This window comes from Tupaia chinensis, unplaced genomic scaffold (genome assembly GCF_000334495.1).
Source record: "Tupaia chinensis unplaced genomic scaffold, TupChi_1.0 Scaffold143754_1, whole genome shotgun sequence".
In the NCBI taxonomy this organism is placed as follows: Eukaryota; Metazoa; Chordata; class Mammalia; order Scandentia; family Tupaiidae; genus Tupaia; species Tupaia belangeri.
The window spans coordinates 100513-108157 of record NW_006203603.1 but is presented as its reverse complement, the minus strand read 5'-3'; the positions used below and the strand labels follow the sequence as shown (position 1 = coordinate 108157).

The 7645-nt window shown below is 44.6% G+C and overlaps 1 pseudogene; it reads right to left on the bottom strand.

Moving 5' to 3' along the window:
- LOC102491021 (immunoglobulin superfamily DCC subclass member 4-like) overlaps positions 1 to 6599 on the bottom strand; it is a 9955-nt pseudogene extending 3356 nt beyond the window's left edge.
- Positions 6600 to 7645: the final 1046 nt, after the last annotated feature.

The following is a 7645-nucleotide window of genomic DNA, read 5'->3' as shown; positions in this document are numbered from 1 at the left end:
CGCTTCCGAGCGGGGGCCGGAGCGGGGGCCGGGGCCGCCGCCGCCTCGCCCACCCCTCCATCGCCATCTTGGGCCACTAAATGTAAAATCTAAACCGCAAAAGCTCTGAAAAGAGACAAGGGAAAATATTTGTGACTTAGGTCTAAACAAAGATTTTAAAAATATGGCAGAAAAAGAGTAATTCATAAAAAATGGACAAATTATACTTTTTAAAAACGAAAACCTCTAGTCTTTGAAAGACATTCTTTAGATAATAAAACCTTGTTTGAGTTACAAAGAAATCACCTATTACCTTTTTGGTGATGGTCACACTGCACACATCTGTCAAAAGTCATAGAAATGCTTTTATTTTTGGAGAGGTTTTCGCTAGAGGGCACGTACACTCGCCAGAAAGAGACAGAGAGACCAAAAGTGAGAAATCACCCCCCAGGGGGGAGGGCCACGCCGCAATCCCTTCTCCTCCATTTTCCTCTTGGCATCTTGGGCACACACGCACACACACACCCAGCATGAGTTTAAGCCACCGGGTCCGGGACTTGAGCCATGTTGACTACATGGGAGTCCAGCGACATAGCCATTACGCTAACTGCTGGTCCCCATAGAAATGTTTTTATGTATTTAATTTATTTATTCTTTACTATATGGCACATGTGCTCATGAGAGAGAGACTGAGTCAAAGATATAGAAACAGACAAAGTGACAAAGCACCCAGGAGGATAGCTGCACTGCAGTCCCGTCCCCATCCTCCTCTCAGGATTTTGGGCATGCACTCATATAAGCCCAGCATGTTCTTCTAAGTTGTCGAGTCTGGGACTTGAGCCATGCAGTTGGCCATGGAGCTGCATTAACCACCATGCCACTGCATGGCCTCTGAGAATTTCATTATTTTATTTAACTTTTTAAATTTTAATTTGATGAGAGAAAGAGAGAAAGAGAGAGAGAATTTGATGAGAGAAAGAGAGAGAGAGAGAGAGAGAGAGAGAGAGAAAGTGAGAAAGCAAGCCACCAAGTCTGGGACTTGAATCATGGTTGGCCATGTGGGAATCTAGCGCTCTCAACCGCCATGCCACGCGCCAGCTCTCAGAAAATGAAAATAGCCAAAAGAAGCAAGCAAGCAGAAATTTAAAAGACAATCTTCAAAAATACAAACTTATTCATCCTCAGTAAACATGTCAATCATTTAAAGACAATGACTTAGTAACTATTGGTAAAGCCCTCTAAAACGCATCAATGCTCCACTTCCATTAAGAAAGGAAGGTGAGGGACCAGCAGTTAGCATAATGGTTACATCATTATGCTCTCATGTGGTCAACCACAGTTCGAGTCCTGGACCTGGTAGCTTAAAACTTACAGTGGGTACGTGTGCACATATGCTCAAAATCCCAAGAAGAGAATGGAGGAGAAGGAATTGTGGTGTGGTCATCCCCCTGGGGAGTGCTTTCTCACTTCTTATCTCTGTCTCCCTCTGTCTCTCCAAATAGAAAAAAAAGGAAGAAAGGAAGGAAGGTAAAAAATTCTTTAAAAAAAAAAAAAAAAAAAAAAAAGGAAGGGACCAGCAGTTAGCATAATGGCTATGTTGCTGGACTCTCATGTAGCCAACTGCGGTTCAAATCCTGGACCCAGTGGCTTAAACTCATACTGGGCACGTGTGCGTGCATGCCCAAGATCCCAAGAAGAGAATGGAGAAGGGATTGTGGCATGGGCATCCCCCCTGCGGGGTGATTTCTCGCCTTCTGTCTCTCTGTCTCTCTGTCTCTCTCTGTCTTTCTGGCAAGTGTACACACCCTATAGCAAAAACCTCTCCAAAAAAAAATAAAAAAAAAAAGGAAAATGATTACCTATTGACTTCAGGTGCTGAAGGCTACCATAACTAGGATTGGATGATGAGAAACAAATCAAAGCCCCTTGCCTGGAGTCTCAGATGATCATGTAGCAATCACCACCAATCTCCCCACAAGAAGATAAAGAACTCACTGGCTGCCAGGAAAGTCTCCATGTAGTATTCTGTTTTTCTATGCGAACATGCTTCATGACTTTCCGACCACTCAATAGCTAATGCTTCATAAAACTTCACTCAATGCTTGGTTACTACTCGTGTGGTTGGCAATCTTGTGAAAGGTTCTCTTAATTCTAGTCGGTTTTTCTAAAGCTTCTTTGAATTCTCTCTATTATGGCCCTGTATGGTCTTATATTCTTTTAAAAAATCTAACATGATTCATAGAATTGAATGTAAAATCTAAACACCAGGAGTTCTGAAAGGAGACATAAGGGAAAATCTTTGTGACTTTTGACTAAATAAAGATTTAAAAAATATGGCAGAAAAAGAGTAATCCATAAAAACATTGACAACTTACACTTTATCAAAATGAAAACAGTGAAATTTTGAGCGGAGTGGGTGTGCTGGCCTGGTCATCCTTGTTTCAGTCCAGATTTCACATGAGAAGTTTTTAATATGCCAACATTAAGCACAGTGTTTCCTAGAACTATTTTTAAAGTTTTGTTATAGGGTGCATATGCCCACCAGAGAGAGACAGAGGGGGAATGCCAGAAAGCACCCTCCCAGGAGGAATGGCCACCTCACAATCCCTTCTCTTCTCATCCCTTTTTGGGATTCAGGCATGCAACATATGCACCTGATATAGTTTTCAAGCTACTGGGTCTGGGACTTGAACTACATGCTCAGCCATGTGGGATCCAGCCACCTAAATCTCTGTGCCACTTACTGGCCCCTAGTTTTACTTCTTAGAGTTCATTTATTGGGATAAATAGATTCCTTTTATTTGTAATTTGTGAAGAGTTGTCATTATAACTGAAAGTTTAATGCTATTAGGTATACTTACAGTTTAAAGATGTATTTTTCTTCAGTTTTGAAAAATTATTAGCAACTACATTTTTGAGTGTCATTTCTTTGCCACTCTTTCTCTTCTTTTATGTCTCTTACTTAGACATTGAAATTTCTCAAGCTGTTTTCTATACCTTTAACCTCACCTTCCATATTTCTGTCTTTTTATCTGTTTAATTCCTCTTAAATTTCTCACTGCTATCTTCCAGATTATCTTTTTGTTACATTAGATATCACATTTATTTTGTTTTTTTTTTATTTTAAATGCTACACATTTTTAAATATGTGATCTTTCTAACTGCTACTTTTTTTTTGAGGCTTTTCTTTTGCTATAGGGTGCGTACGCTTGCCAGAAAGACAGAGAGAGACAGAGAGACAGAAAGTGAGAAATCACCCCCAGGGGGGAGGGCCACACCGCAATCCCTTCTCCTCCATTCTCTTCTCGGGATCTTGGGCACGCATGCACACACGACTGGCATGAGTTTAAGCCACCAGGTCCAGGACTTGAACCATGGTTGGCTACATGGGAGTCCAGTGACATAGTCATTACACTAACTGCTGGTCCATAACTGCTACTTTTTATCTTAACCTAGTCCTGTTTTATGTCTGTTTATGTTTCATATTTTAATAGGTATTATTTTTCCATTTATTTCCTTGCAGTTCATACGTATTTTAATATTTAACCATTGTCAAACTGCTCTGTAGATCTAACTTACATGTTCCCAGCTAACTTTTCAGTATAAATCTCGCTGGTCTCCGTCCTTAGCATTAGACCCCTTCTGGATCTGTAAGTTTACTTTGTAAGCTCATTTGGTGAGGGCCTTTTTAGCCTGTGTATATATGCATGCATGTGATATTTTTCTTCGTTTTCTCCTTGTTTTCATTGTTGTCTTTGCTCTCCAGGCTCCCCAGTTTCTCAGTCCAGATCAGGGTCTGAAGCGGCTCCGAGTGCCTGCCTCAGGATGTCAGGCACTGCACACCGGCTGGGGCCTGGTTCAGTTACTGTCACGATGGTCACCACTGGGTCTTGCCATCCTACTGCGCCCGTTTGCCCCTCCTGGAGCTGCGGCCTCAGGCAGCACTTCCCGCTGTCCTTTCAGCCCATCTGGGGTGGAGAGCCCACTGTGGTCCCAGTCTGGAGCACTGACCTGTCCTTTGGGAGGCATGTTCCCATCACCCTACCCAGACTGGCTTCAGCCCACCCACTCTCACTTTGTTCAGAGTGTCGTGGACTCTGTTCCTGGTCTCAGCTCTCTCCCTTTGCTTTTCTCTTACATGTTTAACCGCCAGATTTGCATGTGTGGGCCGGAGGGGAGTCATCTATATGTTGATCTACTGAGCCGTTCTTATTGGAATTCTCTTTAAGCTGCCTAAAAAACATATGATTCCGCTTACTGCCAGGCTTGAGTGCTATGTGTGAGTTACTTTGAATAAAAGATGACACTGCATAGAGAGATATAAAAGGGCTCCTATATTTTTATTTTTCAGGAAGTTCCTCTAAACTTTTTGCTTCAAGCTTTAGAAGAATATTGAAGATGGGCTCCAGTGGATGGCGTGGTGGTTAAGGCTCTGGACACTCACACATGGCCGACCACAGCTCAAGTCCTGGACCTTGTGGCTTGCTTTCTCACCTTCTCTCTCTGCTTCTTCCTGGTCACATTAAAAATGAATGAATGAATAAGTAAAGTTAAATAATTCTTATAAAAAGAGTATCGAAGATGATTAGGAGACCCTGTGCATATGTAACACATGGCTAAACACAGGAGGACACGCAGAACTGTCAGACACAGACTGTCCTCCACACGTGTTAGGTGCCATTTCTGTCCTGCACTCCTCCAATATGCTCTGTCATCTAACCCTGAAGGTGCCTTTACTGGTTGCATCAATATTTTAATTGTATACACGATAACATTGACCCTCACCTTAAAGAAGTCAGAAAGGTTTCCACTCTCTAGGTTAGTATAAGAAGAGCTAAGATCTGAGATTAGATTTTTTTCCCCCTCACTAAATGGTCAGGTGTCCTTCTGAGTCTGTAAGCAATGGTGGTCATAGGACAGACAGGTCTCACCCATGTTCTGAGATGTGGCTAGTGAGGAGTGTGCAATGACTCTACCTGGGTACCCCCACCGCCTTGTGTGTCCTGAAGACAGGACTAATAGATCCTGGTCATGATGAGGCTTCAGGCAGCCACAAGGAATCAATCAGCCTTTATAGAAAGAATGAAAGCAATTTCCACCTCAGTTCAAACCAAGCTGCCCTGGGCTGACTGAAAGAAGCAAATGACTTGTTTTCTAGAGTTTTCTATATTCAGGTCCGTTTTTCTCTTAAATACAGCAAATTAAGTTGAAAAAAAAGTTTCAGGAAAAAAATACCTATTCGACGACTGCAGTATAATATATAGCCTCAGCTAGGTGCTACTTTATAGGATGTTCATTCTACTCACTGAGGCTTATGCCTAAAGTTAGACTTGTGTTCATGGAAATGTATATATCAGCTATGCTTGCTATGAAAATATTTTGATTAATTAAGATATTAAATGACTCAATAAAATGTGGGGGAAAAACAGTATAGAAAGCAAACATAGATACCCGAGACAGTGTGGGAGGAGAGTGGGAGATGGCAGAGGGTAAGAGATAGGGAATCAAGGATGGGGGGAAAAAAGCAAAACATACAAGAAACAAGAAATGGAAAATTATTTGTTGACGATAACATGTATGTTGATGTGCTTGATTGAGCCAATATACAGTGTACTCTGGATGGAAAATCTCATTTTGTATGCTGTAATGATGTACAGTGAATGAATGTAAATAAATAAATTTAAATTTTAAAAAAGCAAAAAAACTGGCATCAAAGACTTTTGCAAATGAAATGAAAAATTCTGCAGTTTCATCATAAATTCTTCCTTTAAGAAAAGCCATGCCTAACTTGCACTCTAAAAATTACTGATTATTTTGAACATATTGGAAGTGAACTAATTGGTTGCATTGTCTCCCGAAGAACTGCTGAGTGGGAACAATTGCTTGGAATGAAAATGATCTAGTTCACCTGGAAATGACAGATCATGGCAAGCCAGTAAAATTGAAGCACATGTACAGGTTGGGGACATTTTAGAAAGTCGGCACAGGGCAGAAGGGCCGCCCTGCTGTGTCTTCGTGGCTGTGTCACACACACAGCCAGCCGCACAGTGCACACCCCAACTGCCGCTGAGCTGTCCAGTTCCCTGAGAGCTCCACCCCACCCTCAGGGGCCCTTGACCTTGTGGGATTGCATCCTCCTTCTACTAGCCCACCTCAGACAGTGTTCCAATCCTTCGTTTTCATTTGCCTGAGGCATGTGCACTCCCTAGCAGAGATAGAGATAGAGGAAGTGAGAATCACCCCCACTCCAGTGGGGATGGCCACAGCACAACCCCTTCTCCTCCATTCTTTTCTCAGGGTTTGGGCACACAGGCACATGCATCGGCGTGTTTCTCAGACCCGTGGGTCCGCGACTCCAACCACTCCGCTGGCCCTGTGGGATGCAGCTGCCTCAGCCAATATGCCACCTGGTTGGCCCCGTTGTTTCACTTCTAAGCCTTCGTGAGTATGTGCCGCTCACAGTAACTGAAGGAGAAGGGGAGATGTGGAGTCTAAGATAGGGTTACTCCCACGCTCAGTGTGATAAATGCAGAATAAAGGCGCTCATGGCAAAGCAGACCGGCCGGAGGAACAGCAATGTGAAAGGTGGACACGGATGTGGGCCTTGGAGCGATGGGCATGCTCGTGAAGGAGGGCGCCTGAGCTCTGGGACAGGCGTGGCTGCTGTAAGATGGGTCTGCAGGGGGTGTCCGAGAGGAGGCTGCAGCTCACATTGTGGAAGGCCACATATTAGATCGTGCACATGAGCAAATGTTCGTCCATTTTGTTCCCTTCCCCTAACATGGCTGTCCGCTTCTGTATTCCTGCTTGCTCTTCCCATGAGAAAACAGCTTATGCTAACCCACATCCGGGACATCCTGTACCTGCTACTGTCTTTGCTAACTAGCCTGCAACCCCTTTGTTTAGCAATATAACTGGTTGCATGGAAACCCACTCCCCTCAGAAGTAACCTCTTGATTCAGCTTCTGTAACTGCTTTCACATTGGAATCCTGTACACCTGGCAAGTGACCCCTAAAAGAGGCTACCCCAAACTTTGGCTGGCTCTGCAGTTTTGACTCCTGGCCCCCAGCCTGAGGCTGTAGTTGCTGGCCAGCTAATAAAAGACTTCCTTTAAACGTAATCTGGCTTTGGTGGTCATTTATTAGATTGCACTCTACAACAACATCTCTCCCGATGCAGTACGGACCGTGGAGGAGACGTGCCCACGAGTGGGCAGCAGGGAAGGCACGGCAGGAAGACCAGTGCAGCCGGAGAGGAAAACACATGTCCGTGTGCAGGCGAAGGAACAGAGGGGCCGACACCCTGGAGCAGCCGGCCAGGGCAGGCCAGAGCCAGAGCCGCCCGGCAGGGCTCCAGACCCAGTCCAGACCCAGCCCAGACCTGCTCTCTCCAGCTCCCCGGCCTCAGCCCTATGCTTCTTTCCTGGGATTGTGAGGGGCTCTCGGGAAGCATCACGTGACTCCTTTATTCTCCAGCTCCTTCAGTCAGAATAAGTGGCCACCTCTTCTGGGTGGGCTTAGAGCCTTGCAGAGACCCTGCTGTTGCCTTGGGTGCATTGTCTGATGGCCGCCATTTACCCTCCTGTCACCTCGGCCCTTGACTGGGGTCAGCAAATGGCAGATACAATGAATGCATGGAGGGAGTCAGTAAGAGGAGGACCACACT